Source organism: Globicephala melas, chromosome 11 (assembly GCF_963455315.2).
Source record: "Globicephala melas chromosome 11, mGloMel1.2, whole genome shotgun sequence".
Taxonomy (NCBI): Eukaryota; Metazoa; Chordata; class Mammalia; order Artiodactyla; family Delphinidae; genus Globicephala; species Globicephala melas.
This window is the reverse complement of record NC_083324.2, coordinates 100582646-100593710: the sequence shown is the minus strand read 5'-3', so window position 1 is coordinate 100593710 and position 11065 is coordinate 100582646.

Genomic DNA, 11065 nt, shown 5'->3' with positions numbered 1-11065 from the left:
CGCGGGCTCGGCCTTTTATGCGAGGAGGGTGGGGCCGCCCGCGCAGGCCGCGCCCCCAGCCCGAGCTCCCCAGTCCCCTTCGGGCTAGCGCTCTCCAGGCCCCGCTGACGTAATGCTCCGGGCCCCAGGGACCGTCCAAGGGGCTGGACCACGGGCCCGCGGCCAATCAGCACAGGCTTGCGGAACGGGCGAGGCATGGGGGCTGCGGGGGTAGGATGGGGGCGTGCGCATTGTCTAGGATGGGGGGAGGATGTGGAAAAGCTGGGCCCTGCGACTGCGGGGTGGGTGGCGGAACCGAGGGCGGAGGGCGGCGACGTGAGGGTGACCAGGGTGGCAGGCCGGGTGTCTGGGGGGAGAGCTGGCACTGAACGGGTGGGAGCCAGGGGACTGGAGCCCGTGGAGAGGGTGTCAGGTGCGTCGGAAAGGAGAGCGCTGTGCTCCGGGTGCTGGCAGGTGTCAGGGGTGGCGGGGTGGCGCAGGTTTCGCTACCAGCGAGGATTGCGGCCCTCCTCCGCCCAGGGCCGGAGACCCCTAAGCCACCCTCCCTGGTGAGACCACCGCCCCTTTCCCCAGCCCTTAGAGGCCAACGGCTGTCCTGCGGCCGAACCTCGGTCGCACAGAGTCTTGGGAGAGGACAGGCTGCCCCAGGAGAAAGTCCTGTGTGATCAGTTTGTTGGGGTCTGAAGGCGGTGACCTTGGACACCTAAGGCCCAAGAGCCCCAGGGTGCCCTCCGCCCCCCCCCCCCCAGCATCCGCGCGTCCTCTCTTTTGTCTCCTGCCAAGGGCCCCTTCTCTGTGGCGGCAGCATCCATGGCTGGGGCGACCTCCGCGCCTCCTCCGCCCTGCGCGACCCTCTCCAAGAGTCCACAGCTCCCCGGCTGGTACCCAGGACCCCTCCACCCCGCGGGTCGGCTTTTGTTCCCTGGGAGTGGATGGGGTGGGTGTGGCCGGCCGCGCGGGGTGGACTGTCCAGCGGTCGGAAGAGGGTGGGGTTCGGGGGCGGGGCTGCGGCAGAACAAAGAGCTGGAAAATGCGTGGGCTACCCTCCCAGAGCTGAGCATTTAAAAAGCACTGGGTTCAGTCCATCTATTGTCCAGAAAAGGGTTGGGTTCCAAGGGAGGTCATCGCCCGCCCCACCGCCAACATTCTCGTCATCCATCAGGCGCCGGACCCCGAGGCGGCCCCGTGGTCCCCAACCTTCTTGCCGCTGCCGCGGGTGAGGGACACGCCTGAAAACTGCAGCACCGCGAGGTAGAGGTCACCCAAGACCCCGAAGCGCTTCCCGCGCGCGTGCGCAGAGGCTCAGCCCAGACACTCCTTCAAACCCACAATTTCTAGAGTCCAAGAAGGAGCTGATCTCTTTGTTAGTTTTCGTGTGTGTGTGTGTGTGTGTGTGTGTGTGTGTGAGAGAGAGAGAGAGAGAGAGAGAGGGAGAGAGGGAGGAGAGCGCGCGCTGGAACCTGGCTCCCGCAATTCTGTGGGTGAAGCTTCCCCTCTTCCACCCTGACCCTTGACGGGTCTTCTGCGAGGTGACGTGACCCCTTTTCATCCTCAGGCGAGAGGGCCCGAATGAGCCGGGTTCCCGCGGCGGAGCGCAGCCCGCAGCTGTTGAGTGAGACCCTCCCAGAAGTGTCAGCAAGCTGTCATCGCCTCCCTTCCCGCTGGGGGTGGAAGGGGGGCTTTCAGCCCAATTCCTGCGCACAAAGAGAGACAGAGAGAACAAAAGCCCAGCCGCCCCCAGACACCCCTTGTGCCCGACTGCAGCTCGGGGCAGAGGTCTCCAGATGCGGCGGCCGGAACCAGGGTTGGGAGGGGTCGGGCGGGGGGCAGAGGGGCGGAAGGTCGGCCCACATGCCCGCTTGCGGGGCTCCAGCGCCTGACCCCGAGTTACTAACCCAGCTCCCACAGATGCAGAAGCGTCCAGGGCGAGTGATGCCCGGGGTCACACAGCAAGTTAAAGACAGGACTCAGGCCGGAATCCCGCTTCCCGGCTCCCAGCCCTGGGCAAGGGGACCGCGTCCAGGCAGAAAGGGCTGTGCCTGGTGTCAGCACCCGGACCTGGGGGTGGCGGCTCGGGTGGGACCGAGCCGCGCGGGAAGGACCCAAGCGACGGCCGCACACACGCTGCTGGTGTGGACGCGCGCCGAGCGGCTAGAGCCCCGCCCGGGCGCCGAGCGCAGCGCTCCCGGGGATGAACTCCTCGCCCGACACCTTGAGCCCCACCAGCTCCCGCACCTAACGGTTTATTTCTCAGCTCCCGTTTCACCGCCAGATTTCCGCGGAGGGCCCGGCGTGGAAACGCGTGTTCAAGATTACGTGGATAAAAGGACCCTTTCCTCCAGGGTTTCTTTTTTGGGAAGGGGCTTCGGATAAGGCGAGGGTGGAACTCATCCTTCCGAAAGCCTGGATGCCCTTGAGGACTCAGCACTTTGGGCTCAAGGCCTGCCTTCATTTCATACCATTTGCCGGTACTGTCCCGCATCCCCGCCGCCTCTACCGAGCGGGCATTCTCGTTAACTGTTCCACGGCCCCTCCCCAACTTGGAAGTATGATACTGCGCATTTTAATTTTCACAAGGAGCTGGTTTTGTGTCGGAAGGATGTGTTGATGACAGCCAAGTCTTTCCCTGAAGTTTTCAGTTTATCTGCCAACCCATATCACCCTTATTCTGCTTAGCTCTCAGAGAAGAGGCTGGTGAAGAAGGGCTTTCAAAGAGAAAGACAAATCGCTCTCAGTTGGGTCCTCCAGCATCCAAGCGTTTCTTTTTGTCTGTGTATTACACTCAATTCCTCTCCATCTCGGTCGTTGTACATCAGACATGAAGGCGTCAGAACAGTATATTTCATCATCACTTACATGCTATTAACTTTAATGATGCACTAACATTTCTAAATTTTCCCTTCCTGAGACCATTGTAGAAATTACACATGTAAAATAAAATTCGACCTTTATTTTATGAATAGCATCGTGTGGCTGAGGTGAGTAAGATACCCGCTAAGCTATTAAAACCCTCTTTGCTCTCACACTTTTCAGAGTATTTTCAGGGGCACATTCTCAAGTGATTTTGCATTTATCTCTTACGTGGCCACAGAGTTGTGTTAATTAATTGAAGTCTGATAGAAAGGGGACATTACATAGCTGATTTGGTAGTAAATTTTTAAAGCGTCGTTTTCTTAAAGCAAGATACATGTTTTTACACACACTGAGATTGCAAGACTCGTAGCCTTCGGATTTTCCCACTGCCTGCTTGCATTCACCACTTAATACACAGCTCACAGGCCCGGTAGCCTGCCAGCCGACCCTGCCGCCGAGATGCACGCGGTTTCCTAGGCAACCGACACTTAGCCAATGAATGAAGAGGAATCGAAAGAAAGAGACTGCAAATCCATCATTATTTCCTTTTTTACCCGTCCCAGTGCTCTCCAGCTAGAAATATTGGAAAGCTACCAACCCTAATATTTATGCAAAGGAGTCAAATGCCCGGAGAACTGGGCCTAGGAAGGGGTCCAGCCCTGTCTTGTGACTGCGGGGAGGGGGTAGTGGAAAGGGTTCACGGGACTCGCCGAGACGTGTGCTTTCTCAGCTTTGTCACTCCCCCTGTTGATGTCCCACTGTCCCCGTTTCCTCCCAGGCCTTCCCTCCCCCCGTGAGAAGCCAGCAGCTCCCGGCAGAGCTGCCCCGGGGGCTCTTTAATCAAAGGGCTGCCTGGGTGGGAGCCTCAAGCCCTCGTCCTTCCGCAGTCGTGGGGCTCTGTGGGGACCCAGGTAACAAAAGACGAAGATGAGCAGAGAAAATTCCGAGGCCGTGAATGCAGGGTGTGCGGCGACGTTCACTTTTGTTCCGCCGCGAGGCTGGCAGTTTTCCCACGGCCGGTGACGGAATCTGGGTTAAAATGGCCTCAGTCCAGACTGAGAGCGCTGAGCTTTCACCGAAGAGCTTTACCGTCTTTGTCCTGCAGATCGGCGGAGGGAGCCGGACCCGGCTTTCCCGGGCACAGCTTCCCTTTTATAAGCGGGCCCCCCCCCCCCCCGTCCCCTACGCCGTCAGGGGTTTGTAAGGTTCTTGGGCTGGGGGAGGGCAGGCCAGAGGATGCGGGCTCTGTGAATCCTGGGTGGACGGGCATCTCGTGACACAGAGTCAGACTGGGCGGAAAATAGAAGCAGAGTAGAAACCACCCTTGAATGGGACCGTTATAGCGTACTGAGATTGACACGTGCAGCCCGTGACATCAACAAACGTAGAAATAAAGTCCTTATGAAATGAACGCTACACACAGAAGGTAGGAGGGGAGCCATTTTAAGTTTCAGCACAGATCGCTGTAGTAGTGATGTGACTGCGGGACTGCCACCCCCCGACCCCCCAGTAGAAACCAGTCCCCCAGCCACTGGTGCTCATGGAGATCCAGGCAGCTCACCATCTGCCCCAGACCTTTGCTTGCCACTTAAATGGAATTAAAACGTGTATTCAGATAGATAGATGCACACAAATACATAGAGTAACACCCTTGGCCTCTTGGATTTAGACGTCTGGCCACCATTAACGATGTCTTCACTGCAGAAACAGGTCACCTTCTGAGCAGGAACTCTTGGCTTGACGTGTTCAGCCTCCTTTTTAGTGGCCACCACATATTCATGGTACATTTTCAAGAAAATAATGCATTAGGAGTACCTCTGGGAGGACTCTCTACCTCTTTCAAAATAACCACTAGAGAGGAAACGTATCAAAAGATTTGGTTTCTCACATATCTCCGGAAGAACTGAAAGCAGAATTTCGAAGAGATATTTGTACACCCCTGTCCACAGCAGCGTTATTCACAATAGCCCACGGTGGAAGTAACCCTAAGTGTCAGCAATAGATGAATGTACAAAAAAACCAAATGTGGTCTACACACACATGGAATACTCTTCAGCCTTAAAAAGGAAGGAAATTCTGACACCTGGTACGACATGGATGAACCCTGAAGATATTATGCTCAGTGAAATAAGCTAGTTATGAAAAGACAAATACTGTATAATTTCATGTATACAAGGTACCTAGAGTAGTCAGATTCATAGAGACAGAGAGTAGGAGGGTGGGTGCCAGTGGGGAGGCGAATGGGGAGTAAGTGTTTAATGGGGACAGAGTTTCAGTTTTGCAAGACGAAAAGTGTTCCGGAGAGGATGGTGGGGATGATTGCACGACAATGCGAATGGACTTAATGCCACTAAACTGTGTGTGTGTAAAAATGGTCGAGATGGCAAATTTTACGTTTATGTGCGTTTTACCACAATTAAAAATCAAGAATTAGTTCCTCACTAACTGTGAAATACCTAGTGACACCTTTTTTGTCTTGATGCTAATGTGGTGCCTCAAGTTTCTCAGTGATTGATAGACAGATACATAGATACAGAGATGATAGATACATAGATGACACTAGGTAGATATTTTAAAAACCAGGATCAATTTCATCATTCATTCCTCCTCCTTTTGCCCCGAAAGTGGTGTCAGAGGCATCTCAGTACTGTTGACTCCGGGCTCTCCTTGTTCATTCGTCTCCATGGACTCCCCGTGGTCCACAGTCTTAGCGCAGAGTTCAGGCTGCTCCAGCCCGGGTGATCTTCCATCCCAGGGTCACCTGCACCCTCTGCCTCTACAGTACATCCCAGGAGACTTGGACCTGCCCGCCCATCTCCTTTCAGGATGTGTTCTCCCCGCCTCTGAGTCTCTGCTCATGCTGTGCCATCGACCTGGAGTAACCCTCTCCTCTCTTAATCCGGTGACATTTCAATTGTTCTTCATGCTGCAGCTCAACTCTCTGTGATTCGTCCCCCTGTTGCCAGGAACAACGAACTGATGATGCTCTGCTCCACCAGAGGCTTCTTCACGTGGTTAATGCCAGTTTTGCATTTGTTACATTAAAGCAGTGATCACTGGGCTTTTTCATTGCACACCTCCACCCGTTAAAAAAAAGAGTTGAGAATGCATATTGCCCAATACTGTATATGTATTTATCCATAAATTGTATATATTTATTTATTGTAAACATTTATTTTATTTATTTTTGGCTGCATTGGGTCTTTGTTGCTGCGCGCGGGCTCTTCTCTAGTTGCAGCCACCAGGGGCTACTCTTCATTGCGGTGATTGCCTTGGCTTCTCTTGTTGCAGAGCATGGGCTGTAGGCGTGTGGGCTCAGTACTTGTGGCATGCGGGCTCAGTACTTGTGGCACGTGGGCTCTAGGGTGCGGGCTCAGTAGTTGTGGCACGTGGGCTCAGTACTTGCGGCATGTGGGCTCTAGGGTGTGGGCTCAGTAGTTGTGGCACGTGGGCTCAGTACTTGTGGCACACGGGCTCAGTACTTGTGGCACGCAGGCTCTAGAGTGCAGGCTCAGTAGTTGTGGTACGCAGGCTCAGTACTTGTGGCACACGGGCTCTAGAGCGCTGGCTCAGTAGTTGTGGTGCACGGGCTTAGTTGCTCCGCAGCATGTGGGATCTTCCCGGACTAGGGCTCAGACCCATGTCCCCTGCATTGGCAGGCGGATTCTTAACCACTGCGCCACCAGGGAAGTCCCCTATACTTATTTTTATAAGGCAGTATCTCAAGGTACCATATACTTAGTATGAGTTGTATCGCGAATGATATCAGAAGTTAATCAATATTTCAAATACACTTTTGTATAACTTTTCATTTTATTTTGGCGAACATCTCGCCAGACTTGAGCTCCTCATGGTTTTCTTACCTGACAGTGGGCTTGACTAAGAGCCCGTGGAAGGAGCAGAGTGTCAGCTCTGCCGTCTTATTTTTTTTATATGTTTGCATCACTAATATCATCTTCATTTTGCAATTTCTTTGTTGCAGTGTTTTAAGCCCCTCCCTTGCCCAGTTGTGAGGGTCAGGGGAACAAATTTATGGGACATAAGTATACATAGGAGTTCTCACAGTTTCTCCCCTCTGCTCCCGCCTCTCCCACCTCAAGTTCTCTGCGTGAGATTAGAGTTCGCTCCATCGAGGCCTCTGTTTCCTGCTGGTTTTTGACCTCTTGATGGCAGGAACCACATCTTATTAGCCTTTATATCTCCCCCATTGTCTGAAACTAAGTGCAGGCAAACAGTAAATATTCCTCCAATAAATGAAATACCCCGAATATAAGGCAACCAGGGAACCCAGCTATTTCCAACCCACACAGAAGCAGGTTGGAGACAGAAAAAAGACCAAGTCATTTATAAAGGTGGAAAAAAAATCACAGTTATCCAGACTTTTTAAAACAATATTCAATACTAGAAGATAATAGAACAATTCCTATAAAATTTTCAAGGAAAGTGTGCCCAAATATTTGTATATCCAGTTACATTGCCTTTTAATTTTTTTAATTAATTAATTTATTTTTGGCTGTGTTGGGTCTTTGTTGCTGCGCGCAGGCTTTCTCTAGTTGTGACAAGTGGGGGCTACTCTTTGCTGCAGTGTGCAGGCCTCTCACTGCGGTGGCTTCACCTGTTGTGGAGCATGGGCTCTAGGTGCGCGGGCTTCAGTAGTTGTGCCTCGCGGGCTCTAGAGCGCAGGCTCAATAGCTGTGGCGCACGGGCCCAGCCGCTCCGCAGCATGTGGGATCGTCCCGGACCAGGGCTCGAACTCGTGTCCCCTGCATTGGCAGGAGGACTCTTAACCACTGTGCCACCAGGGAAATCCCTGCCTTTTAATTTTAAAGGTAACAAATATTTTTGAACATAGAAGAACTGAGGAAATGTAGTTTCTGTGAGCCATTTTGGAAAGAAAAAAAAGGGATCCAGAGAATGTAGAAATAGAAATAAATCTTAGAAAGGTTGGCTGTTTGAAAGCACGTGACCTAAGAGGTAATGGTATCTCTGAATATAGTCCAGAAACAGACACAGAAGCCCTTCAGTTGAGGAGTTCTGTGGAAATGCTTTTCCAAGCTGCTGGTAGTGACCCTGGTCAAGGACCTGAGGCTGCCGGATCATCATCAAGTTCCCTGTAAATTGGAATTATTACCTCCTTATGGGGAATTGGTTGTTTGCCAGTTTATTCTGGAAGCTTCTCTGCTACAAAGAGTAGAAGATTTCAAGCGATGCAACAACAGGTGCACAGACATTTAAAAATGTCCCATGAAAATATAAAATTCTCAACAAATTGTAAGATTTTAGAGAGAAGGTCAAAGCAACAAAGGTATCTCTTGAAGAACTCAGGATGCAAAATAAGAGTGTGTCTGAGGAGGTGAGTGGGGCTTAGAGACACGCCAGGGCCTTGAAGAAAGGAACCGGATTGCAGTAGAGAATCCCCTTCTTATTTTGATGACTAAGGATAAATGCCATGGAAAGAAACAGGACAAGCTATTGGGAAGTCAAAATTCTATGGAAATAACACAGTTTTTATAAGGAATTCTGTAAAACTCACAGAGGCCCCCCCGCCAATGCTGTGATGAAGCTAAATCAGTAAAGGTGAAGTCTACGGTCCACCAGGCTTACAAAGAAAATGACTAAATTTAAGAGCGGCATGGAGCAGCGATGGAGGAATGAGAAATGCTCTGAGCTCGGTGAACTAATAAAATGACGTGGAAACTCTTAGAAAGATGTGTGAGGACTCTCGCTTGCAGAGAAAAGGAAATTGAAGTTTTAAACCATTGCATTTTGCCGTGGAAGCACAGGCCAATCACTGGAGTGACATTATTTTCAAAGAAACCAGAGAAGGAGGAAGATGAAGAGCTCACAGACAAATTTTTCCTAAATCCTTTGTTCCCAACATAAGCTGACTGCTGAGAGGTCAGCTGGACTGACATTTGGCCGAAATTCTGCTGGAAAATGAAAGAAAAAACCTTGCAGCACAAAGCAGAGATCTGTAATGACCTCTCTCAAAAGAAATACCATACAGGGTTCTGAAAACGCAGCTGATTCATGACTGGGATAAATGGGAAAAGAAACGCAGAAGCCGCCAGCTGCAGAGGAAGTGAAACCTTACGAGCAGAGGAAGACGACACACTGAATGCAGGACGGCAGCAGAGAGATCTCACAGAACCCCAGGCTGATGCTCGAGGGGGAAGCGCGTGACAGCCGGCCCGCTGTTCTCGCTGGAGTGGAGGGGAGATATGCCAGCCGGGGACAGAAATGGGGGCAGCCAAACCTGCGACTTCCGGAGAGAAATCCTCTGCTGCCCGCTCCGCTGCTCAAACCCACGAGGACACAGTACCCTCAGCTCTGCATTTCTCTTCTCTTAGGGAAGAGATACACCCCAAATGATCTGCGGATGGGCCGAGGGGATCATATGCAGTTTCTGGAACAGATTTGCCTCTGCCACGGGCTCCAGGGGCCATCCTCAGTAAACCCAGAAACCGCTTCCCTTTGACAGGGATGATGTCACAGGTGAGGCTGGCCTCAGAGAAGCCCGGCTTTCACCTGGAGGATGGAGGATGCCCACGGGGTCCGCTTGGACACCTCCTCGCCGGGGGTGGCTTCCAGCCTCTGCGCCGTCTCCCACCCCTTGTTCCCGCCGGGCTCCCCCGCCAGGCCTAGGGAACACTGCCCACTCAGAGCAGGCTCTCACGTGGGGGGAGGCCCTGCAGAGCCCCGCTCTAGAATCCCAGGCCCTCAGTGCTCTGCTCTGACCTCAGGCAGCCTCCCCTGCTCTCCTCCCGTCCCAGAGCCGTGCGCTGTCTGCCTCCACCTTTTGCAAGATGCAGGAATGTCTTCAGGCTCCAGAGGTGACCCTTGTCTCCTGGCTGCTCACAGGACGACTCTCAGGCCTCTCCCAGACCTTCGTCGTGACGATGAACGGGCTGCTGGAAACATCCCTGTGCTTCAAATCCATTTCTATTGTTCTCTTTTGTATTGAATTTTTTATTTTCCCAGGCTGACCTGAAGTTGTGTCCTCTGAGCCACAAATGAAGGCTCTGCAGATGCAGCCACCTGCAGTAGTACCTGTTTTATTTTGGTTTCCATAATTCGAGTAGTTGGCAAATTACTTTAAACATTATGAAAATATGATGAAAATGAAATACCTTTAACAATTTTTTTTTTTTTTTTTTTTTTGCGGTACGCGGGCCTCTCACTGCTGTGGCCTCTTCCGTTGCGGAGCACAGGCTCCGGACGCGCAGGCTCAGCGGCCATGGCTCACGGGCCCAGCCGCTCCGTGGAATGTGGGATCTTCCCAGACCGGGGCACGAACCCGCGTCCCCTGCATCGGCAGGCGGACTCTCAACCACTGCGCCACCAGGGAAGCCCATTTTAACAAATATTTTTAAAGTTCAAAAATGTTGTCAAGGTACCTTAAGATGGAGAAAGAAAAAACCTTATTGTAATTTGAAGTGTAGCGAGGTGCCCACCTTTGCATCCTAACAATTTCCTCGCTCGGGAATCAGATGACCTGGAACGACCGCAGGGGCCTGTTCCTTTGTCCTAGTCGCTGCCTTCATTCTGGAAACCGACTGAAATTAGGTGTGTTCCTAAGCGGGCTAGCACGCTGCCACCTGAAAGGTGCCCAGCTTTCTTCATGACCAGAAGGACCCGGGAGAGTGGGTTATGTCCCAGTGGAGGGTGAGGATGAGGAAACAGCCCGCTTCCCTGAGCCACTCCGGTCCTGGCGCCTTCCCCAGGTGGGCCTTTCCCGGGAGTGGAGAGCGGGACGGCTCTGGCCTCCTCCCGAGGGTGAGCTGGGACCCCCGTGGTGGGGTCAGGGCCAGGGTCTCGGCCTCTGGAGGTGCTGACTTGCAGCTGGCGCACCCGGCTTGATCCTTTAAAGTGGACTTAGCGGCCACCCAATTCATCCAACACATACCTGCGGGGGTCAGGCTCTGCTCTAGGCCCAGAAAGACAGCAGTGAAGGAGTCGGGCAGAAACCCCTGCCCTCCTGGAGCTGAGCTGCAGCCGAGGTTGTCAAGTTAGAAGCGTCTGGTTCCTGGTTTTTGATGGTTTTTCCTGTTTATTTCCTTGCCCTCATTGGTTCTGTTCATCCCGTTTATGTGCTTCTCCAAGCCTTTCTTTTCTCTGCTAAATCAAGTGTGTGGTCAGACGGGTAATTAAAGGTTGCAGAGACCTGGTGACAGTGAGTCTGGGACGGCTTGTCAGACGAGGTGCAGTCAGG